This window comes from Micromys minutus (assembly GCF_963924665.1).
Source record: "Micromys minutus genome assembly, chromosome: 3".
Classification (NCBI taxonomy): Eukaryota; Metazoa; Chordata; class Mammalia; order Rodentia; family Muridae; genus Micromys; species Micromys minutus.
The window spans coordinates 3781468-3807357 of record NC_137972.1 but is presented as its reverse complement, the minus strand read 5'-3'; the positions used below and the strand labels follow the sequence as shown (position 1 = coordinate 3807357).

The 25890-nt window shown below is 47.3% G+C and overlaps 1 long non-coding RNA gene across 1 annotated transcript; it reads left to right on the top strand.

The window, feature by feature from the left end:
* Window positions 1–21635: 21635 nt before the first annotated feature.
* On the top strand, window positions 21636–24646 carry LOC308419028. The gene is made up of 3 exons (XR_013974975.1): window positions 21636–21995; window positions 22678–22878; window positions 23702–24646. It is a non-coding gene; the product is annotated as an uncharacterized lncRNA (long non-coding RNA).
* Window positions 24647–25890: the final 1244 nt, after the last annotated feature.

Sequence of the window (25890 nt, the reverse complement as noted above, 5' to 3'; positions counted from 1 at the left end):
GGAGACTGTGCCAGGTGATCATATCATGGTGTTGGGATCCCAGGACTGCTGAAGAGTTAGAACCCGCAGTAGGTCACCTGGGGGTGAGAGGTGGGAGTGGAGGGGGGACTAAGTCTTCACAGATTCACCTCGAGGAAACTGATATGCAGGGGTGAGGAGAGCCTATGGCTCCTTTGTCACCTCAACAAGAAGCCACCGGAGGACATGTCACTGATGCTGTTGGCAGAAGTGATCCTAGAAGAATGCTTTTTCAGACTGTGGGCAACTACTGTTAGTTAGGGTGAAGTACCGTCAGCAGGTGTGAAAGGTGGTGCCCGCTTCCTGGACTGTGTGTTACTCAGCACAGCCCTACACAGGGATGGCTGACTTCTGGTCAGAAAGCTCCAGTCCACCCCCAATCTTCAAACCTGTACAAGGGGAAGGAAGTGGGGCGCAGGTCTGTAAAACTGTCCTGAGGTTACAAGGTCACCCCCATGGGTGGTTGTGTGCCCACTGAAGGCATTTTGCCCCATACAAGGTGGGGGGCAGAGAATGGGATAGGAAATTAATGGTGGGGGCAGTTTGGGTTGAGAAGAGGAAGTCGGGGTGTGGGGAAGGACTGGATAGGTTTGGGAGCCCACAGACGGTTTTACCTGCCTCCTCTCTCTCTGGGGCACACTTGAAATATGTGGCTCAGGAATGCCTGTGTGGTTCTCAGCTTGTAAGGGGGGTACTGTGCAGACCCTGGGGGTGCAGATCCTGGGGCGAAGGTGGCAGGACTGGTGGCCCCACCCCCTTTAGAAATGCTTTCTTTCCCAAGGGGTTGAAATTTAAGCAGCTCTCTCTCAGTGATGCAGACAGGATTAACTGGCTTCCTATACAAATACAGAGGCCTGAGTTTGCAAGGTCCTGTGCAGAGCCTACGCCCGGCTGATCTTGGGTGTTTCCTTGTGGCTCCGGCCCGTGCACTCAGACGTGCAGAGGTGGAGTTTCCCTCTGTAGGTCAGCCCCACGATCTCACAGGATGGAAGGCACGTGTTGAGAACTCTGCTGGACCAGGCACAGCACAGAACACAACGGGTGTGTAACTTTTGCTGCCACACACTGCTTCCATCTGGAGTAGAAACCATAACCTTTGGCTTTTTGAACCTTCATAATAAAACCTGAAGAATGCAGATAAGGCGAAGAAAACAAACACATCTGCAGTCACGGTGGAAGGGTAATTTCCACGAATAACTTTCATTCAGTAAATCTGTTGTATTTTTACCTTTGTCTCTTTATCGATGTACCCATTGACCCGAGGCCACAGTGAGGTAGCACCATCATTGCAGACCATAGTGGACAGGAAAGTACACAGATAATCAATGTACGTTAGAAAGAGATTTTATGCGCGGGGGTGTTTTGCCGGCCTGTGTGTGTGTATACCCTGTGCAAGCAGTGCCCGAGGAGGCAGAAGAAGGTGTCTGCTGCTTTGAAACTGGAGGTTCAGTGAGCTGTCAAGTGGGTGCTGGGAACTGCAACCAGGTCCCTTTGCAAGGACAAGTGATTTTGACCACTAAACACCTCTCCAGCCTTTCAATTACTTCTGTACATTGAATATGCTGTGTGTCTAACATACAACCGAGACGAGCTGTCTCTCTCCTCTGCCTTTACCTGGACAGTGAGGGTGGTAGCCCTAAGAACCTGGTGTTGGGCTAGGGAGACAGACTAGTCACTGGGTGTTTGCCTTGTAAGCATAAGGACCTGGATTCGATCCCCAGAACCCACAGTAAAACTGCCAGACGGGATTATGCAGTGTTTGTTTTTCTGCCTTCACGACCTCGAAAGAAGTCTGCATGGATGCTGGGAAAAAAATCACTCGTTGGCAGAGATCCAAGAGTCAGACATGACTTGGAAGACGTGATTGAGTCTGAGTGAATGTAGAAAGTTAGACTAAGGGTGATGAGGCAGCAAAGAGGGAGGAGTCAGCAAGCGACAGGGCACACAGCCACAGGCAGGCCTGTAGAACGGCACACATGCAATTGCAGTGGCGAGAAAAGCTGTGTGCATGAACCTTGCTGTGCACAGAACCTCCCTGGAGTCACCTTTGTAGACGCACCCAGAGGTATGTGTCCCCCGTGACTCCAATGGAGATGAGCATCAGCTCATAAAGCCACCCCCCTGCCCTTTGGCCAACGGCACTAGCCCTTTCTACCCAACTCACAAACGTTCTTAAGGTCAAAAGGCTTGCAAGAGCGCCTTCTGCCACACCAACTACCATCAGAATGCCTTGTTATTTACAAGTCGGGGATACAGTTCCCCGAGCTTAGCTGCCCGCCCCAGGCCCTTGGAGGAATCCTTGCAGCTCTGTCACTAGGGTGACAGGCTATGGGTCTCCAGGGGTGCCTGAGAGACGCTGTCATGGATCCGATTATATTCTTTTGATTACGCTTCCTCCGGGCCCAGCTGGTACGGAGGCTCTCAGAGCGCAGCTCTCAATTGTTAAAAGCATGGTGTGTGGGCAGAGAGCATTTACAATCTGGGGGAGGGAGGACTTTAAAGGCAGCAGCTGTGGCGTGTCATTTCTTTCTTAACCCCTCCGGATGAGCTAACAGATGAGCTCCCGGTGTGATAACCCGTTAGGGTGATGGATAAGCCACTCGCCAGTCACAGAACGCGGACGACTGAAGCCACTGCCTCCGCTAAGCTAGAGTACAACTTGTTCAGGGCGGCTGTTGGCTGGGATCTAAGCGCAGTAAATAGTCCAGTGTCTGCCAGGAGAAACAGGCGAGGAGAGGAGAAACAGCACAGAAAAGCCTCGGGCTCCATGCCTCCCGTGCCCACAAGGGAAATCTGAATGTGTTGTGGAGATGCAGAGAGGGCAGGAGCTCCAGGTGGTTAGACGAGCTTCACACAGAGCGTGGGACTGCTGAGGAAAAGCGGGCGGTAAGCGGTCTGTCCGCAAGGCTCCCGGTTAGGGACGTCAGCAAGACCCAGCCTTAGATAAGGGTACACAGGGTTTTCCAGACGCCAATAAGGCAGACCAGCTCAGTCTAGGAGGTCTGCTTCCAAAAGGATAGGGGCTGGTCAAGTGAGGAAGGTTCTCTACCCTGGGGACACACACACATATACACACACACATATACAGACACACACATATACACACACATACACATGTACAGACACACACACAGACACACACACAGATACAGACACATACACACATAGACACACACACACACACAGACACACACACAGATACAGACACATACACACATAGACACACACACACAGACACACACACAGACACACACACAGATACAGACACATACACACATAGACACACACACACAGACACACACACAGATACAGACACATACACACATAGACACACACACACACAGACACACCTCCACATCACACAAACACATACATCGAAGAACCCATTTCTATATATGCCTGCAGCTGTGTTTAGTGCTGTGAAGCCACAATCTATCATGGGAACATGTCACAGAGCCTCTTTAATGCCACACCTTGGGGCATGTTCCAAATTTTCCCTATTACAAAAATGTTTATATTTTTGAACACCAATTCCTCTATTATTTTGAAAACAATTAAATCATTCTTATTTTTTTAAAAGTTGAATGTTTGGAAAAATCTTTTCTTGGGACAGCCGTGCTTCAGCGTGACTGTTTCCTGGGACGTCAACCTCTCTTCAGCACACGTGTCCTTCACGAGCCTCTCTCTACCATTTCAACAGTGGGGGAATCTGTAAGATTATGACAGGTTTGAAAAAGCCGTAAGAAAATCGCACTTAGGGAAGGCTCCCTTGGTTGAGAAAAGACATTTATAGAGCAGAATTCTTCATTTAATCATAGTTTGTAAACTGACTGATGCTTCACCCCAGCTTTTGTGGGGCTAAGGCATGAGGCTTACAAATGTAAGGCCGACCTGGGTGGCGTACTGAGTTTCAGACCGGCCTGAGTTAAACAGTGTGACTTCTATCTCAATAAAGAAACAGCATCCTCAGACTAATTCATAATATTCAGTAGCTGCATCCAAAGGTTTAACCCACGCCTACACGCTCCGCCTTGATCCACCGTGCTGTTTGGAAGGATGTCACTGATGGGGGGCTGTTAATGTATGCAGATTTCTCCTCACAGCTTTCAAATGTGTGGGCTATTTCTGTGGAAGGGTGAGGGTCAAGTTCGGCTTTACATTACAAAATTGCAATGAAATAGTGGCTTAGGCGAGACAGAGCGTCAGGTAAGCTGAGGATGTTACCTGACGTTAATGTCAGAGAAACAAGTTTTCTGCACAGGGTGCAGCCTGGGCTGAACTGATACTGTGTTCATGTTACAAGTCAGAGGCAGAAGGGCGTGATGAGGAGGCTTGCCATCCCTGTCTGGGAAGGTTTCCCAAAATCCACATTGTTGAGTAATTTTCCTGGAGAGGTGAGAACAGACATCCCATCCCTCAGACACACCGGGAATGACACAGGAAAGGCCTCTCAGATGCTAGCTGGGCTCTTAGACGCTAGCGGGGAGAAGCAGTGGAATTTCCGGGGGCGGCTTATAGGAGCCTCGTAATTAAAGGTGGCTGCCTGGCTGCGGAGCCCACCCCAGCCAGTATGTTCACTTGGAAAAGTCACTCCTGTGGGGTCCTCTACACAACCTGCAGGCAGCTCCACGGCCGCAGTCTCCTCTCCGGGGATGCTGGGTATACAGCCGCCGCGCAAGGCGGGCAGTGGGGCTCCAGAGTTTGTAAGTTGCAATCCAGGGGCTCTGAGGCCAGTCCTAAGGGGGATCTGGTTAGATACCCGCAAAGGACAGGGGCCTGTGGAGAGAACTATACCAGAGGCATGTGGACCTCCTTCTTTGCTGTTGAGCCTGGATCCTAGTTTGAAATCAAAGCTTCCACTGAATGTTTACGGCACGAGCCACAGTCATGGGGAAGGGTATTTGCCAGTCAGCAGAAAATGACAGCACTACTGTGGAGCTCACAAAGTAGTTATACCCTTTGGTTGTTACTCCTAGGTTTAGAACATTCATTTTGAGTGTGTGTCTGTGTCTGTATTACTGATGTGCCCTCAGAGGCCTGGAGACAGCCTTCCGTCCCCGGGAGCTGGAGTTTCAGGTGGTTGTGAGGCACCCAACGCAGGTCCTCTTGGCAGACCCTCAGCCCTTCTCAGATTCTGTCTGACTCCAGCCTTCGGCCTCAGGTGAAGGCCAAGCATTTTAGTCTCTGAGATACACCACGCAAGTCTTTCTACACTTCACATGCTGATTTCAAAGAGCTCTGTATATTACTATTTTAGATCTTCAACGGCTAGAGGGTTTGTCATACCAAAATTTGGTCCCTGGGGCTTGTCACCTTATTGTCACTTCGACATGTCTGCACTGTCCCTGGGCTCAAATGCTAAGACTCTTTGGGAATTTTTTTTTTTGATGATTTTACAGCAATAAAACAGAGCTTTGAAGTCCCTTATCATCTAGAGTGTCTGCTGTTAAATCAGGTACCACAGGTAATGGATTAAACTTCAGGACATGTTTCCACAAGGGGAGACACTCGAGACCACTGAGACGGACAGGGCACCCTGGGCAGAGTTTTCAAGATTCCTGCCAATCAAGTCTTAAGTTGGTTACGTCACTGGACACACATTCCAACCGTAAACATGCTAATATGTTTCCTCTCCTCTCTACACTACACATGTCCTGTGTCTATATGATATATGCTAATATATACACACATACGTATGAAAGAATATACATGAAAGAAAAATCCCTACAAGTTTTCACTTAGTAGGCCCTCAGTGAGAGCCTGGGAAGATGGCTCAGTGGGTAGAGTGTTAACTGGGCGAGCATGATGACATGAAGTCGGGCCACCACCACTCAGGTAAAAGCCAGGCACACGCAATGACATGTATGGGGAGGGCGGATTGCAAGGGCTCTCTGGCAAGTCAACCGAGATCAAGGTTTAATGAGACCCCCACATCTCAAAAGAATAAGGGAAGCTTACTAAGGAAGATGCTATGCTTGTACCTTCACATGAGTAAACACCCCCATATATACATGCATATACGTGTATTCACATGCATTCAGCATATACAACACGTAAATACATGGCACGTGTATGCGTGCACGTGCTTAAACACACACACACACACACACACACACACACACACACTCAGTGAAGCAGTAACTTTGTTTGGAAGTTAAGTTTCACGAGTGTTTTCCTCATGATGGTGATGATGTCATTGATAGTGAGTCTGTTTGGAAGGCAGCGCAGAAGGAAGATCGGAATAAAATGGAGACAACAGAGACTCATTCTGCTTTGAGTTTCAGGCTGTTAAGTCGCCATCTTCAACAAGTACGTGCTTGGCAGTTGTGAGACGGAGTGACCAACTGGCAGAGTTCCACTAGAATCTACAAAAGAGATAATGCTGGGGCCAGTGGGGGCTGCAGGTTGATCCCAAGACACCGGCACCACTGTCCCCGACACAGTTAATTTTACATTTCCCAATAGTTATATTAGTTGTTGAGAATTATTCTTAAAGTTCTAAGCCTGTCGGCTTAGTCTGATGGGGAGGAAAAGAGAATTATTTTTGAGAGTTAACACAGTTCTAATCACCACACCAGGAGACCCACTGTGTGTCTAACGATTTGGGTTGCCTGCCTCTTTCCTTCAACAGGATGGACTATATGGGAAATGCTTTGCTGGGACCTCTGAATGATTCTGTAACAGAAGAGTCAGAAATAAGTCATCACCAGGACTCTTCTTGCGGCGGAGAAATGAGGGATGGTTGTCATCACGATTCCCGTTTTCTCAAAGCCCTTCATCTCCAGACCGGAGTGTTCTCAGAGCGCCTCAGCCCCCAGGTGTGGCCCTGGGCGGCCATGTTTGCGTCCTCCTCCTCTTTTAGAGGCACAGACTCAGCAGCAGTTGATGGTTCGTTATCCTTTGTCAACAGCATTCTGATCTCGAGTCTGCTCCCAGGTGCTCCGGGCCACAGCAGCACACCGGCCCGAGGTCTCCGATGCCCGCCGGCCTTCCCTGGTGAACGTGGGGCCACTACAAGGCTGCGTCTTTGTAAATCATGTGACTCTCTGATGCTGCTTCCCTCCCGAGGTGAACGGAGTAGCACTACAGTGCTTCTAGCAAGGACAGACCGCATCGTTGTACAATTACCATCGCCCGACTCACTCTGGCCCTTTTCTTCTATGTCTCCGATGTCTGATCTTTGAGGAGAAGGGTTGGGTGCAGATAGGAGAAGCTCGTTAGGAGAGTGTTTATTGTCCAGGGTCACAGACTTTTCTGGCTGTTTATTCCCAGCGTGAACATGAAGCCAGTGTGACGTAGGCTGCTGAAGAGAACAGAAGCCATGAAAAGTCAACATTATCTGCACATTCTTAGGGTCCCTTCTGTTCTCTCCCAAGTGGTGACGGTTTCTATAGCAACCACGAAACAGAACGGCCCACATCGTTTAGTTGGCTTGGGACTCAAAGGTGGTGCCTAATGGTATAATCTTGGCATAAAATGGAACAGACCATTTTCTGAGACTGTACAACTCCATCTGAGTCTGGAGTCCAGAGGTAACGGGACCTATGCCTCAGAGCCAGGCTGTCTCCACACCGCACACTGGTGCTGCACATGTGAATCTTTAGACCTGCCGGGGCACATGGGGAAGCGTCTCGTCGAGAAAAGGATTCCTCCAGCTATGATAGACCGTGGCATGGCTTCTCATCTTGGGGATCCTCGACAGGATTCCTAGAGGTTGGTGCCAAACACTCTGACCATCTTTCAATGGTCGGTGCATCAGTATTAAGTTCAATCCGCAAGGCTGGACATCTGTCCTCACTGTCAATTTCTAGATCCTTTTCAGTGCACCCACATATTAAACATTTTCCCATCCCCCTCTCTACCCCAAACTCTCCAGCTCTGTATGTAAATTTCTCCCCTGAGACAAAGTGACCCCCACACTCCTTGTCCTTTTGTGCCTGGCTTATGTCAGCTCATTCATGTTGACATGTCTGAATCTCACCTTTTTTATAGCTCAATAAGATGACCCTGTAATGTAGCACATAGTTTAAAAATCCATTTATCCGCTGATGGTTCTCGAGGAGCAAAAGTAGATAATGTGACCAGACCACGGCTGTGCTTTAGCTGCTACAACACACAGGTGAGCCATTTAGAGTTTCCTCGGTTAGAATTGGAATTAGTGCAGACCGTGGGCCTGCTCACTGTCGTGTTGAACTGTGACTGTCTACGCATTGGTATAAAAACACCGAGTGAAGCACACAGCTGTGTATCTGTGCATTTGTGAGGAAGCTTCCGGAGACAGAACTGAGACCTAACGGATGCATTGATTTATTGGTAGATCCGTATTTATCTGACCTTTGGGAGGCTGTTGATTGTGGGAGGTGGGTTCTTGGTGGTGGTGTCACCCTGGCCTAAGGGCCCTAGCAGGTCTGAGCAGACACGGTACTGAAAGGTTCCACCTCTCTCTCCCCCTGGCTAAACCATAGATTACAGCCCTAAAGCCAGCCACCAAGGTCTAGTCCCTTATTGGCCACTTCTTCCTCCTGAGGTTGATTCCTCAGGTCCAACTTTCAAAGTCCAGCAATCAGAACCCTATTTTGGCTCACCTAATTAACATGCCCCATCAAAACAAAGCAACTGGTTCTGACACAGGTTTCCCCTTCCCCTTGATAAGCCACCACTTTCCTATGGTTCATGTCTGGTTTTCTCTATCCAGAGACAGTCTGATGTCCCTCTGGAGCAAATGTTCCTTCCCCCTTTCCATTGTTCTTTTCTTCCTCTTCCTAGTCGGTCCCCTGTCTTTCTCTTACTCCATGCCCTTTGTCACTCTGGGTCAAAAGAATCTTCTCTGTGCAGAGAACGTGGCCTCTGTGTGTCCTGTGCAGACATCGCTGGCCATTTCCCTATGTTCCTTCTTTCTGTTCCAAGTCTTCTAAGGAATTAGGCAACGTCACTGTGATGTGCCTGATGCTCTGTCCAGGAGCATGGGGACAGAGCCACATTCCTGTCCCTTAAGTTATATTTGTTAGACAGGTTGGTCAGACGGACAGAGAAGAGCTGCACACAGGTGTGTAGGTTGGCCATGGAAGGAATTGTTTCCGTGAGGTTTCACCGAGCTTCAAAACATTCACCTTCTCCCATTAATTCAACCGTGAAACATGTTTAGGTTATAGCTTTAATAAAGATACGGTGATAGGAAGAGCTTCTCAGCTCCTAAAATGGCAGCTATTTTACAAGAATCACTTATGCTTGGCTCTGAACATGAGTATCAAAGTGTTTCTCAGACAGGCTTACTCAATGGTTTCTGAAAGTTCTGATCTCTCATTCCCTTTACATTGGCGCCAAATTAGCTTTCCTTTCAATGTTTGAGGTGTATCCCAAAGGGAGTAAGAGAAAGACAGGAGACCGACTAGGGAGAAGGGGGAAGGAACATGGGGAGGGAAGAAGGAATATTTGCCCCAGAGGGACAATGGGCTGCCTCTGGATTGAGCGAAGACAGACACGATCCAAAGGAAAATGGCAGATTATCAAAGGAAAGGGGAAACCCATGTCAGGGTGATGTATAGGAATGGCTAGCTCATTTAAAATAAAAGAGACAGGAGCAAGCTTTGTTTTCCCTCCTGGGATAGAATGAGGCCTGTGTACTATCTAGGTAGGAGACTGCCTGGGCTCTGCTCTCCGCTGTGGATGAGAAATTGCCATTATGTTATCTTTAAACCATGTCTTTCACCAGCATGAGTGGCGCCCAGCATGCTGGCCCCTTCACCCTTCCCACACAGTGTACCATGATGCAGTAAGGGAGAAGCTGGGCACACTGGATCAGCACCGACGGCAACATTGTGGCGAACAGATGGCAGAGACACAGTTACTGAAGAGCTGTAGGAGCTGATGCATCGTTCCGGGGACTGAAAGAAAATGATATGGTTAATGCAGAGATGGAAGGTGTCAGGAGACAGCTGGGGAAGACTGAAGTCATAGGAAAGGACTGGAGTCAGCACAGGACACACCAAGGCCACATTCTCAGCACAAAGGACATTCTTTTGCCCTAGAGTGACAAAGGGCAGGGAGTAAGAGACACACTGACTAGGGAGAAGGGGAAAGAAACAAGGGAAAGCGGGGAAGGAACGTTTGCCTCAGAAAGATAACAGACTGCCTCTGGATAGTACCCAGTGTCTGTCCCGCCTTTTGGCTCAGAGCTGAGGTAGAACACAGTTGGATGGAAGCCCGAAGACTGATGACCTCTGGCCTCAGAACTCTCGCTGTACCAGGGGCTGGAAACTTAACACTCTATTGCTTATTCTGTGGTGGAAGACAGCCGGCTCTTTCCCCCATCAACTCTGTGCTTACTGAACTTTGGGAACTTGACTCTGTGCTTAAGTAAGCACCGATTTCTAGTGAATTAACAGATGCTGTCTAGCAGCTGGAAGTTAAGTAAAAGGGTTTATTAATGGAGTTCCTTTCTAGATGAGTCTGCTGGGAGCCCCTGGCTGACCAGCTGAGAGGCTCAGGAATTGTTAACTCTTTCTGAACCAGAGAGAAATGAGAGGAAGGAAAGAAGTCACTCACACAGACAGTACACACCAGGCAAAGTGGAAAATGGCTACACCACCTTTCTTCCTTTATTGGTATCAGCTTTCTATAGCTTTTAGACAAAACATTCTCTAAGTAAGAATTACCTCATAGATAAAATGTTACAAAAAAGGGAGTTACAGAGAGGTACCAATAACATGTTCAAAGCAGTGTTTCTTACTGTAAGCATATATTAAATTCAAAGCAACAGTTTTACCTTATTGTAGTGCACACCTGTGGCTTCATCCTTGAACACAAATTTTCCCAAGCCTAGTCCTCTTTTTAGTGTAACCATAAAAGCTCATTGTATTTATTATGTAGCCTTTACTTACCATTATGAGGAGTGGGCACATTCTATTCTTGATTCTAACTTTATTACATCTTTCTAGCAAAACAACGGAAACCACCTCTTAAAATTTTTTCCTAAGATTATTTGAATCAAATCAGAAATTCTATAAAATCATTTGTTCATCTAGACAGCACTAATTCATGCAAGTTCATCTTCATGTTGATCTGCAGGAAATTTGCTCAGTAATGTGGGCTGATGCCCAGGAATCCTTCCTTAGGTTATGCAATATTGACAGCTGCAAGAAGCAATCCTGGGATGATGTGTCTTGTGGCCACTCCTCTCCAGAGCTCACCCATCACATACCATGCAAAGATGGTGGGCCACCTCCAGGAAGGTCACCTGCTAGCCTTATCCTTTCCTAGATGACTCCTGACATTTGAGGATGTAGACAGGATCCCCAGGGAAATGGAGATTTATCAAGGGAGAGAGGAAACCCTGTCTTAGGATGAGTTGGTTTGTTTTAGATGAGCACAGGCTGATGTCAAGGCGACACATGATTGGACAGTAGAGAGTGGGGTGCGGACAAAAGTTTTGGTAAGGTGGAAGAGAAGAAGCGAGAGATTCAAGATAGAAGACAAGGATGACCCATCTCCTTTGTGTGGCTCTGAGTAGTCATGGAATCGAACTTTAGGGATATAATCTGTGGTTTAGCAAGGGGGAGCGAGAAAGGCAGAACCTGTTGGCTCCATGTCTGCCATGTTTGGGTCTGCCAGAGCCTTTCAGCTGTCAAGGTCTGAAGGCAGGTCCCTGGAGGCTCTAATGATACCCTTCATCTAGTGTGAGCTCTTAGGAATAAGGATCGATGCTCATGGCTCAGTTCACGGAAGGACCTATCACTACCACATCAGCAGGAGAACCTAGTCCAGTGTGCAGGAGAACCTGCTGAGAATCGGAGCTGTGGCTAGCTATGGGTTAGCTCTCTGAAAGCTGTTCAGTCTACAGCTCTAGAACAGCGGCAATGCCTGGGGCCAGAGCTGGTGATGTTTACATAGACCCTGTTGTCCCAGGCTCTGCATTGTGCGGTGCCCTGTAATCCAATGCACATCCCAGAGACTCAGCAAGTTCATGACAGGTGGCTAGTCAGACAGGAAAAGTCCCCAGACCTTACCAGTGTTCTCTGGCTAGTGGCAAGCCCTGATTTGGCAGCATTTTGTGACCTTCCCCTCAGTCCAGTTTTCAACTTGGGGGTCACAACTCCCAAATCAGGTTGACCAATAGGCCAATAAAAGAGCCAAGTTAAAGGTACAAGGCAGAGGAAGGTGGTTCATTCAATGTGGCCACATGGGGGGAGGGACAAAGACATTCAGCAATATCCCTGAGTTCTTCAGGGTCATGAAGTGAGGTCCCAGTCTAAAGAGAGGGATAGGAATGTCTATCCTCATCAAGATATGGCCTGACCCACCATGGACCCAGTCTTGTCTGGGCTCCAGTCTCTCCTCCTGGACACTGGTCTCGTGAGTTGTTAGAATTATGTGAAATATTTGTCCAAGAGATAAGTTTCTCCTCTGGCTGGTGCTGCTGTTTCCTTCATCTGGCATGAGCTTCCTGGGGGAATTCTTATTTCTCTGGCTGGGGTCTGTTGTTTCAACACCCTGATAGTCAGACTGAGAGACAAGTGTTTCCTCAGAGTGCCTGCATCTCTGCCAGGCCACTCACAGTCCTGCCGAGGAACTGCCACACGGACTGTGCAAGCTCTCATGAAGAAATTCCATTTGCCAAGACCCTAGGGCAGAAGCTGGGTTTTCATGTGTTTGTCTCAATAATTGACAATCTATCAAATTAACAGTACTGGAAGTGAGACCTGGATCTCTGCAGTATTTTGCGAGACTGACACTCTCAGAGTTGCTGATCCTTTGGGATGAGAATACTTCTTCTCAGGGCTAGGGAGATGGCTTCCTGGATTAGGTGCAGACTGCTCTCACAGAGGACCTGAGCTCCGTTCCTAACCTGGTTCCCAGATCCCAGGTCAGCCTCTCATGTTTAGATCCTCAGGTGGAAAATCTGACCTGTTTTCTGCCTGAGGACACACCGGCTCTCACATGCACATTAGTTACCCTGCCTGTAGCTAACGATCACAGTAAATCTAGTGAGACAGAGATAGTCTCAGGTAGCAGGGATACAAGGTGTGAGGCTGAGATTTCAGCCTAATTTGGTATCTGAATGTTAGTCTCATGGTCTTAGTGCTTAGCCGTAGACTGGAGATGAGGGTGGTCTTGTCTACCATGTGACCTCAGGAGAAATGATGAAGGCTCGACACTACACAGCTCCTGGCATTCAACCACTCAGGAATAATCAGCACCAGCAGAAGGACCAAGGGGCCAGAGTTCTACCTCTAGAGACAGTACATCCAGGGGCTGCCATTTGCTTACAGATGGAAATGACGAAATAAAATTTTGCTCCCAGGAAGGAAGGCCTCAGAAATATTCTGAAGGTACCTTGTTTGTTAGTCCCAGAGACACCATCAGGGGAGAGATGGAAATTCTGAGAAGACGGGGAGGATAAAACGAGCCTTGAACTTCTCAAAAATATGGTGGGTTGTGATGAAACCAAATGAAACAGAAGCTGTTAGTCCAGGAGCAAGTCCGTAGCCATCAGAGGGAAACTGAGGAAGACTATTAGACCTAAAGCTCTGGGCTGGAGAGACGGCCCAGTGGTTAGAGCACTGACTGCTCTTCCAGAGGTCCTGAGTTCAATTCCCAGCAACCACATGGTGGCTCACAACCATCTGTAATGAGATCTGATGCCCTCTTCTGGTGTGTCTGAAGATAGCATAGTGTACTTCTATATATAAAATAAACAAAACCAAAGTGAAAACTAAACCTAAACCTCTCTGCTCAAATTGGATCACTCAATATACACAAGCTGATCCACCACACTGTTGATGTTAAAAACCAAACCAGTCCCCTGCCCCTCTCAGAACCCACTTGCTTTATAACAGAACCTGCTCTGCATACACAGTCAACCTGCTCAGGCTGACCGGACAGCTGTATGAGGTAATTTTTAGAGCTAATATGAAGGCTGTCTCTAAGACAGAAATAAAGTTATTGAAGCTTTTCTTTCTCTGCACAGAGCGTGTGTTTTTTCTTCTGCATGCCTGACTTCCTTCCTTTTCCTTTTTATCTGGCTCACAAAGAGTTAATTAACTCTGAGCCTCTCACCAGATCAGTGTGGGGTCCTCCAGTCAGAGGAAAAAAACCCACTGCAAGCAACTGACCTTGAAAAAATTGTATATATGGATTTTAAATTTTAATTTATATTTTACTTATTCACTTTATATCCTGCTCACTGCCCCCTTCTATACATCCTTCCCCTGTACTCCCTTTCTTTCTCTTCTGAGTGGGTGGGGACCCCCTGCATATCACCCTGTCCTTAGTCCCTTGGGGATCTCGGAGTCTGAGCCACCAACCAAAGAACATGTACAGGCTGGACCTGGGCCTCCCCGCTTGTGTAGCAGATGTACTGCTTGGTCTTCATGTAGATCCTGAGCAATTGGAAGGGGGACTATCCAAAAGCTGTTGCCTGTGTGTGGGATATGCTCTTCTCGGTGGGCTGACTTGTCTGGCCTCAGTAGGAGGAAGCACCTAACCTCACAGATCCCTGCTGCTAAGAGAACCCTGAAGAACAGTTAAGAGAGTTACAAGGCCAGAGATCATCAGCTTTTGGATAGTCCAAATGCCGTGTCTCAGGACCTAAAGGCTGGGGCTAGTCCCTGGCAAGCGATATGGCTCCTAATCCTTCCCAAACAACTCTACTAACTGTAGATCAAGATCTACTCACTGGAGTCTACGGGGGGGGGGGGGGCGCAATTCCCATTCACACTATCACATGGCCTTTGCCGGACTCTTTCTCAGTAACGGGTATTGACATCACCAAAGACGAAGCAGCTGCAGAAGAAACTGCTTGAATGGTGAGGCAACCAGATCCCAGAGCCGGCTCTCCTGCTCCTCCTTCCACACCACCTGCAGCTTCTGCCATGCAGTTAATGTGTTGTTCACACGAACAACACCGTGAACTGTGTTGGTTTATGCGTAGAGCTCTGATTCTAGATTTCAGTGGTATATTACTTACCTATGAACAAAAATAAAATGAGGATCGGGGCAAATTATTTCTCATTCTCAGAGAGCACATTATTTAGCACGGAGGCAAACCCTGACGGATTAAAACACACAGGTTGCTGGGTGTTGGGGTGCACAACTTCAGTGTCAGCACTGAGGAGGCAGAGGCAGGAGGATCCTTGTGAGTTGAAGCCAGTGTATTCTACGCAGCGAGTTCTAGGTCAGCCGAAGCTCTGTCACCAGACCCTGTCTTTTAGAACAATTAAAGAAAGAAGAAAGGAAAAAAAGAGCAACCCACGTCCTGCAGTATTGCAAGCGTCTTATCACACCTGGAGGCTGAAACAGGAGGATTAACATAGGTTGAAGCCAGCTTCAGAGATGAAGAGAGACCCTCAACATTTTATTGCAATTATTTGCGGGTTCTTCTGCTATAAAGCAGCTCTGCAATAGTTACTCACGTTCACAGATCTCGTGGATTTCCATTTTCTTATGGCTTTGATTTCTTTTTCTTGGTCCCTTCAAAAGAAAAAGGGCAGGAGTTAAGGTCGACGCTCCAAGGGTCGGCCTTTCACGGGGGAAAAGAATCGTCAGACAGGCCGTGAGCACCAGGGCTTTCTTTAGCAAGAAGAAATGTGTGGCTTGAAGGCCGTGTTTAATGGAGACTTGAAGCAAGTAGCCTAGCAACTACTTGAGGAAAATAGTTTTCAATTCTTGTTAAGTCCGAATTCTCAGTGAATAATCTAAAAGGAGGCGTATTCAATGTAATCAAAAGTGAGAACCTGGCTCTGGAAGGTGTGTGCACATAGTTAATTCTCAGTACCACAGACTGGCTGCCGGCCTGAGTGCTCTAGCACGGGGAATTTAGACTGCTAACTCTCCCGTCACTGCAGAACACATTGTTTATACGGTTTCCCTGGTGACTCTACATCCACACCTACCACAATGAGACATGAGGGGCACAGGGAAATGGGTGTGCAGGGGAAGACACTGTCTCCCACGTGTCACCTTGGTCAAGGCTGAGGTGACATGCACCCTTCACTCTCAGGCATCTGTGGGGCTGGGTTGCTGATTGCGCAGATGTTTAAGGCTCTTGTATAGACGGCAGTCTTTGCATGTGCACACACCATTCTCCGGTACGGCCACACTCTGAACCGTATCTGCAGTATTTGTAAAAACCACATACCGTGGAAATGTTCCGAGTGGCATTGCTGTTTAGTAAGGACAGTATACACGGCTGGTGTCTTATTTCTGAATCTCTTCGTTCTGTGGTTGGTCAAGTCTGGCATTAGTTATACCTGTGGGTGAACCGAGACTCTGAGAGGTGGCTGCAACTTGAGTAAAACTTGAGGCGATAGTGTGTAACCACACTGAGTTTGTCACACTGAAGAGTAGTGAACTCATTGTCAGCAAGGACAGGTTAGTCTGTGTCAGAGGTGAAACCTTGGATTGTGCCTACAAGTAAAAAGTAAGCATAGGCTGGTGTGGCGATGAAGCTTCAGTTTCATCATGGAGACAGAGGTGAGCCCCCAGAGGCAACAGCTTAAGGATGCCCAGGCTACACAGGCCTGTTTGAGTTACGTGGTAAAAGTCTCAAAAACAAAAAGAAAAACAAACAAAACAAAAACCCCAACACCAACCATTCTACGACTAAAGTGAGGTGCTTTGGAAACAACAGGAAAAGCCCCTCAGCCATACTGACAAGTTCAGAATTACCAGGTTTTACCAGTGTTCGCTTACAACAAAGCGCCCCAGGCCTCTGTTCTGAAGGTGTTAGACAGGCAGGCCCGCGGTGGGCCAGGCGCGCAGTCAGCAGTGACCTTCTCAGCCACAGTTTCCTGAAGCCAGCGAGTCAGGATTCTGCGTGGCACAGCACAATATAAACTTCCTGTGTGTCCTGAGCTCCAGGCTAGGGCTCCAAGGTTTGCCACAGGCCGTGGCATAGGCCGTGGCTTAGAAGTGGTAGAAAGCAGGGCATGGCTGACCTTCTTTTATGCTCTATGGGCATGAAACAGACCCTGTGTTTCATGTATGTCTTGTAGTCTGACTAGTCTGACCACACGGGTTTGGACTCCAAAGCCTGCGTCCCGAGAAGAGAGGGAAAGGGCTCCACAACCTTTTACAGGAACTCCCTGTCTGAGTGTCCCGCGTCTGAGTCCTGGCGGAAGATGGCGATGTAATAAAAGCCAGAATGTTAGCCCCCTATTAATTAGAGGGAATTGTATTTTCAACTGTGTGATGAAATGGATCATAAATGACATAGTTCTCCACAAATGGGGTACACTCCTCACTAAAGGGCAGGCTATAGCATGTGTGTGGTGTTGAGCTATTTTGAGGTAAAAGGTCCAGTTATGACGTGGCTGGCTATTTTACTAGGCTTACGACACCAGAATGGTTATTTGGCTGTTAAAGAACCCCCTGTAGGGAGGGGCTCGCAATACTGCTCTCAAACGTTCTTTTATTTTAAAAAAAGTTATAAAACCACACTCTGGAAATCAACAGAAAGACCACTCTCCTCAAACACAGGGGTAACTTACTTTTGCTTTGTATGAGTGTTCTTAGGTTGATAAGGGGACATAAACAACCATTTGGGCACCCTGTACGCAGGTGTGTGTGTACTCCTGCGTGCATGTACGCACACACAAACACGCACACACATGGACACATGGATACACACACAAAGCCAATATTCTACCAACCTTAGAAATGTGATTGCAGACATTGCAAATTCTTAATGCAATATACTTAAACTACATGAAAAGCATGCAGCAACGAACAGAACAGATGCTAGCCTGGATACATAAAGGAAATGCATTTCCATCTGCGTTGGAGGCCATTTCTTAAGGAAAGATGCCTTGATCCCCAGACAGACGTGCCAGACCTACTGAGCTATAGTGAGTAATGCCCCAAGTCCAACTTAAGTAACATCCCTGGGTGTGATCTTGGAGTCCAGAGCTCACACCAATGAGACTTTAACCGTCTGATTGTTGCATTAGGCTTGGGATTCATGTTTCCTAACAGTTACCATTCATCCTGTGGTTCTGCAACCTTCAGAGATGAAAATAAACCCTTATCACCATCATCGCTGAAGACAGCGGCAGCGGAACAATGCGCACTTAAGCCAAGCTGCACAGTGTCGCATGAAGTAAAGCGGTTCAGTCACCACCCAACGCTGGTTACGATTCTTGTTAATGTGACCAAATGCTGACAAGAAGCAACTTAAGGGGAGAAGAGTTAATTGTGGCGCAGCAGCAGCACTGTGAGGTGGCTGGTCACGTTGTGTCGACAGCTAGAAAGCAGGGAGCAGGGAGAAAGGCCAGCTCCTCAGAATCTCAAGGTCCACCCAGTGACCTCACTTCCTCCAGGGAGACTCTTGGAGTCCCATCTGGGCTCCAAGTGTTTGAATTCACAAGCGTATGAGGAACAGTTCACACTCAAATCACAATCAGAACAAACGCTTGGTCCTGCCACTGCCACTGGACGAGATTTTGCTGGTACCCTGAGTTGTGTGAGGCGACTGGGAAGCCATCCACAGACTTGAGCTGACAGCGGCAGGAAGATGGCGCCGTCTGCTGGAGGAACATGGACGGGTGTTGGACGGGTGTTGCAGACACACCTCACTCTGCACTCCCACGATTGTTCTCTGCTCAGCCTGCTTGCTCTGACCTGGGTGGGTAGTTCTCCGAGCTGCACGCCTCGGCCGGCTCCCTCTCACGGCCGGTTTCCGCACCGTTCCGCGCACCTCTGCCCTTGGCTGTCACTGACCCGAGCAGTCCACAGTCCGTTCCAGCGCAGCACCCTGCCACCACGCTTTACTTGAACTCAGTTAAGTCGCCACATGAAAGAACATGCCACGCAATATCTCGGATCTAATTGATAAGATATAATTTGCCCATCCAGACAGCATACAATCCCATACAAACCCATCCTTTTAGAATATTCATAACAACCTATATCTATGCAGAGACACGCAAGAGGGTCGTCCTCCATTTGGCCTTTTGCCCCCTCCTCCTCTTCCTCTTTCTAAAACTCTGTTCCCACCTCCCCTTCCTTCTTGTCCAATGACAGGCTTTGTGTCAGCCCTCTTTAATTTCAACCACAGAGAAGTTCATGAGTCATGACTGCACTGTGCAGGAACAGCCAACAGACACATGCAGACGCCACTCAGGCCAGGGAATGGAACCTCTCCTCGTTCCACGACCCCCTCTTTCATTCAGTTCCAACCGAGTCTTCTGACACCATGGTTAAGTGTTTGAAGCATGGAGTCAACCCTAGATAACTCTTTGTCTGAACCCTTTGGCTTGAAAGGATGCTGACAATATATATTGATGCTACTGTGTGTTGTTCCTTATGTCCAAATTTATTCATCTATTTGATGGGTGATGAACTGGATGCCTCTAGTGTGGGGGTATTATAAACCAATCCAGCTACCATATGACATGTCAGAACAGACTTGCTCATCAGCGTGTATAGTTACTAAGAAAGGAATTATGGAATTATGGGGGAACAGAATGTAAGCAGTTTCATACTCCTTATCTCTCTACACTTGGGCTCTTGTGTACCAACACAAGTCACAGCAGTGAGGGTTACTCTCGCTCTGCACCTGGAGGAATTCACTTAAGAATTTTAGGATACAAATAATCACTTGTCAGAATGAAGACATTTTCTTCAGTTCTAATTTTTAAGGGGTTTCCTTTCAGGAATAGGTATTAAATTTTATAAAGTACATGTTTTATATCAATTGAGATCATTATCTATACTTTTAACATTCTAGGAGGTAAGTGGTTAAATCTTACTATTCTTATTTTACTGTACATGTACATACAGTGTGTGCGTACCATGAGTATGCCTTGTGTCGTTGGAGGACAGAAGAGGGCAGCAGGTCCCCTGAAACCAGAGTTTCAGACTGTCATGAGCAGCCATGTGAGTCCTGAGACCTGAATCTGGGCCTTCTACAAGACCAGCCAGTACTCTTAACTGCTGATCTGTCTTTCCTTCCCCATGATTGAGTTTTAAAGGTTAACACATTAAAAAAATTAACCCAACTCGCCTGTGGTAGTTATTCCTAGATAACCTGCAAATTGGAATGCCTCACTAGGGAATCCATAATGGAAGTACCTTGTCATGTCATAACGGTGATGCGCTGCCCTGCAGTCTTGACTAAGTTGCACCCTTGATCAGTAGCATTTGTCTTAGGCAAGTGACTACTGCATTAACCTACTGGAGAGACACGGAGCTCAAGTCTGTACTAACGATGTAGGCACACAATTCATCTTGGACTACGGAACACATCCTCTGTTTTCCTACTTAGGATGTGCACGCAGCCGAACTTTTCAAAGGAATTCCACCCCGCAATAACAGAGATCTCGTCATATCTCCATCCACGTGTAAAGTTACAGGGAATGAGGAGATGGGTTCTCCAGAGGAGCCAGGGAAACTAAATCTGAAGCTGCACACACATGGCTGAGCGGGCACGCGTAGGGGTGGTCAAGGAGTGAGACATGACGGCTCCTCTCAAAGCGGCCGTTGTACCAGGGTATAAACACACAGGCAGGAGGATGGCAGTAGAAACAGGAATACAGGATGTTGTACCAGGGTATAAACACACAGGCAGGAGGATGGCAGTAGAAACAGGAATACAGGATGCTGATATAAGTGGCTGCAGAATGAGGCAACATGGGAAGAGAAAGAATATCTCAAGATGGAGTGTTACAGTCAGGAGATCGGATCTCCACGTAACATTCGAGCCCTTTATGTCCCTAAGAGCAGATCACTTGCAATGCTCCCTCTGGAAGTCGAAAGCAAAGCAGGCACACCGCAATGGTCTACAGATCCTCACATGGGCAGGTAGAATTTAAAAGTGTCATATGTTGGCCTTCCTGCTCGGATGGGGAGCTGTCCTGGGACTCGGAGGCCCAACAGGTCTGAGGGGAGAAGGTGTCCCAATGGACAGTCATCCTGAGACACGGGAGCCAAGAAACCACACAGCTCTGAGGCCACCTCCTCAGCAGAGGTTTTGCAGCTCCCATGGGAGAGGATCCCCAGCTGAGCTCAGGAGCAAAGCTCCTTCTCTTTGCTTCTCTCCATTGCTTCTTGCCTTCTTGTCCACTTCTGGTGAGAGTCACAGCAGGAAGCAAGTGTCATAAAAGATTTATTGGAGGTCCCTGGAGGGAGCAGATGGCAGGACATACAGAAGATTTCCTAGGGGATAGAGGTTTTTTTTTTTTTAGGGCGGAGATTTCCAGGGTGAGGATTGGTGGGATTTCAAGTCCTGAGCTTTGGGGCAGCTCAGGGATTGGTGGGATTCCTGTTCAGACTTTCCATCTAAAACTAGCACAATCTGAGGAGGGTATTGTTGATGGGGTGGAGACGACCTTTGTGGACGTTACAGTGGCCAGAAACACCTTTATGACAGCTAGGGATGTCTGGGGGAGGGGCCTGGCCACTTTCCTGCCTTGAGAACTTACAAAGTTTAAAAAGTATACAAACTCCACAAGAACACAAAGTTTACAAAGGGAGCCCAGGGCAGGAAAAGCCTTCTCTTCCGTTCGAGCAGTGAGAATAGCCAACATTTTTCTTTATCAGCTCTAAACTAGAAAGCTGGTTAAATGTTGGAAGCCGTTTGTGCCGCACCCAAAGATGGCGCCGGATTCCTGCCGATGATTCAGCAAACAGAGCTGTGGTCCAGCCTGAGGGACGCAGTGCGCATGTACCATGCACATTACAGCCCGCTCTCAGGGCATGCTAATGAGATACTGGAGGGTGCACCAATCAGGTAGTGACATGAGTCTCCTGGGCTTATATAAGCCGTGCACTTTTCTTCCTCAAAATTCCCCTGCACAAGAGTTCGTTACAATAAAGGTTGTTCGCAGAAGAATCCTGTTGCTGCGCGTCGTCCTTGCTGGCGGGACGTTAGGTGTGGGACAAGTGGTGCCGAAAATCCCGGGAAGCCTTAACACCGCTGGCACCGAGGGGAACCTTCAGTCCGCTGAAGTGGATTCAGAACTGTGAAAAGGTAAATTAAACAGGTAAGCTCCGAGAGGCATGTCCCTCTTTGCCAAGAGAGCATGTCAGAAACAGAGCAGACTGAAATTGAATAGGTTAGCTCCGAGAGGCATGCCCCTCCTTGAATTCTCTCCGGCAGTAGAAGGGTTATTGCTTACAGTCGTGGTAACTGTTTTAACAATATCGCTGAGGAAGTTAGTTAGACAAAAAGTTATCAGGCAGCACCAAGAAGGCAAGTCAGAAACGGAGCGGAATAAAATTGGGAGCGTGCAAGGAACAAAAATTAAAACAGGTAGGCTCCGAGAGGCATGTCCAGAATATGTCAGAAACGGAGCGAAATTCAAAACGAAAGTAAAAGAAAACTGAAAGGCAGAAGGACTGCCGGGAGAGCCCCAGGAAATATTGCTGGGAGAGAAAACAATTCAGCCCTGGGAATCGAAGTACAAGTTTCCCGGAGAGGATACTTTGTATCCCTTAAAAGAGAAAAAAGCTTTAGAGCTGGCAGACAAGGAATTAGAGGATGAATTGTTTGAGTCTGAGGAGGAAGATTTATTTAGAGGAGGAGGCAGTGAAATATGAGGCAGAGCGATATCATCAGGGTGGAGGACTCCTGTAGCGAAACCGAAAGCTCTTAAAGCAGCGGTGGCTTCTGCTCCTCCGCTTTATCCAGAGAGGAAGTGCAAGTTCTCCTTTTGTTCACCACAGACACGCCGTGCCCTCAGGCAAATGTTTCCCGTGTTCGAGGAGGAAAACTGTGTCCATGGTTATCACCGCCTCAAGCATAAGCAAGTTAAAGAGTTGGCAGAGTCAGTCCGAACTTATAGAGTCACTGCTAATTATACAAAAAACCTGGGGAGGCTGATGCCACCTGGATTGCCAGTCGCTGGCCTATTTCCCAGCCAAAGGGTAATTTGTCTATTCCAGCCCAACCTAAGTGGTCACCCTTCTGTACAGGAAGAAGAGATTCAGCCATGCCTCCTTGGACTGGCTGTCAATCTCAGGGAGTACGTTGGGCAGTTAAGAGCCTCTTTACCTTTTCTCCTAATATAAGAACTGTTTATAATAATACCTTAGAGAATTGATTTGGTTCAAGAACAGATAGATATATTGTGGCAGGTTGCCCAGCTGGGCTGCCAATGGAAGTTCTCAGGATTATGTGTGACCAGTATTCAGTATGAAAATTTTACCAAAGCTGCAAATTATTCCAAACAATTATCTCAGTATCTTTTACATGTGTCCATTGATACCTGTTCAGGAGTTATTTTTGCTTCTTTATCGGGAGAAAAGGCTTCTCATGTTATTACTCATTGTCTTGAAGCGTGGAGTGCATGGGGCATACCTAAAGTGTTAAAAACAGATAATGGTTCTGCCTATACTTCGGCAAAATTCAAGCAATTTTGCCATCACATGGGAGTTTCACATCTGACAGGATTGCCTTATAATCCTCAGGGTCATGTGCTCATTGTACCCTAAAGGTTTATTTAAACAAACAAAAAGGGGGAATTGAAGAGGTGCCCCCTACACCCAAAATGGCCATTTCTACTACACTTCTTACCTTAAAATTTTTTTAAATTTGGATGCTCATGGCCATTCAGCTGCCGAGCACCATGGACAATGGCCCGTTCCACCTAAAGAGTTAGTAAAATGGAAAGATGTCCTCACTGGTGATTGGAAAGGCCCGGATCCTATTTTAATATGATCCAGGGGAGCTATTTGTGTGTTTCCACAGGAAGAAGAAAGCCCGATTTGGATCCCAGAACATCTAACACGTCGAGTGCTACCAGAACAAGATGCTGTTCTACCTGCTTCTGATGAGCCTGTCCTGCATGATGATTCAAGTGGAACCGTGATGGGGGATTCTGTGGGTGTTTCCAAAACTGATGCGCATTTGCCTTAATGCAAAACTATTTCCTCGTTTGTTTGACACCATTAAAACCTTTGATGTAGTGTACTTGCCCTTAGACACAGAATTAGCAGGGTTAGGGGAAAATAGAACTTTTTGCCTTATCAAGTAATTTTGGCATGCTTTTGTGCAGAGAGACTGTGTTTCTGCTCTAGATGGTGTGCAAACTCCGTACTCAACAATAACGTGACATAGTGGTCATAGCACAAGCTCTTGCTGCACTCGAAATGGGCACCTCTCCCTCTGTTTGGCTTAGTATGCTTTAGGAAAAGTGTTGGGTCTGTGTATGGATAGCCCCTGCACCCTGAGCCTTCGAGGCATTGCACCAGGATCGGGTGTCCTACACTAAGGCAGCCTTTGCACCCTGCAGGGCTCGTTCCCATTGCACGTAGGAAGGTGCCTTACCCAAAGTTATTGCTGATCATGGTCTCGAACACTAAAGGTCCAACAAGAGCCTGATGGTTGATCGGCCATGTTTTATTTAAGAAAAAAAGGGGAGATGTTGGAAGCCGTTTGTGCCGCACCCAAAGATGGCGCCGGATTCCTGTCGATGATTCAGCAAACAGAGCTGTTGTCTAGCCTGAGGGACGCAGTGCACATGTACCACGCACATTACAGCCCGCTCTCAGGGCATGCTAATGAGATATTGGAGGGCGCACCAATCAGGAAGCGGCACGAGTCTCCTGGGCTTATATAAGCAGTGCACTTTTCCTCCTCAAAACTCCCCTGCACAAGAGTTCGTTACAAGAGTTTGTTACAATAAAGGTTGTTCGCAGAAGAATCCTGTTGCTGCGTGTCGTCCTTGCTGGCGAGACGTTAGGCACAAGACAGTTAAAGATGTTCAGATTTGTGCATGTTCTGTAGCAAAGTCATCTTGACAAAATACAGACCTCTGTTAATTACGAGTGGTTAGTATAGAGTTGATTTTTACAGCCTGTATTTTAAAAAATGTAGTTGGAATGAATTTCAGGACAGCCCGAGCTACACAGAAAAAACCCTGTCATGAACTGCCCCCCCACCCCCGTATTAATTAGGAATAAGGTGCATAGATGTTTCTTCAAATTATCTTATTTTTTAGTCTCTAAGCTCCTGTATTGTATTTAAGAAACAACCAAAGACAAAAAAAAAAAGTCACGATTTTCTCTCCCAGAGTGTCACGATTTTCTCTCCCAGAATGCCTTTCTTCTGCAACCCCACAAAATGCTGCATGTTCCAGTGGATAAAGGACAGCTGAGGAGCCGCAAGGGTAGTTAGCCATCTTGTTTGTCCCTCCCTGATGATCCTCGTGTAATCACGGTAGTATATTGCCCCACAATAGGTAACCCGAGGACGCACATACAACGTAACCTCCCCTTGGAGAATTCTGTCATAGGATCGTAGATCTGAGCCAGTGACAAAAAAAAAAAAAATTCTTTCCCCAGTTGTTTGTCAATCATTTAGAACATGACTGTTGTCTTTTTTTCAATAGGAACACGAGAGGAAGCTCTGGTAACTCTGATGCATATTCATCGGTGCATATTTATAGTTTCATGCATAGAAATGTAAAACTTGTATAACACCGAGCAGAGTGTCACAGCGTGCATGTCTTTTTGAATTGTTACTGAATGTGCTCATACAGTAGTATTGTCTGGATCACGACAGAGAGCTGCTTCAGGAAGAGTTGAAACAAAATTTATCTGAGAAGTAAGTTACTGAGGGCAATTCACTGGAGAAAACCATAGCAGATGTGCTTCTTGAGAGTCTCAGGTAAAAATCAGAGCCATAACTACACCTGTGCGTCACGGAGGATCTGCTGCTTAAGTAAAGAAAACCTTGACAATTCAGACACAAATCTTACCTCAAAGCTGAGGAAGCAGTTCCACGTACCAGTATTGCGTGGTTTTATGAAAATGGATCACCGTAATGTCTATTAAGTATCAAGCATCATTAACCCATTGTTCCATTTCTGAGAGATGTTATCACGGTGTGCATTATTTCCCAAGGAGGCACTAACAATTCTACAAACATGGTGGCTT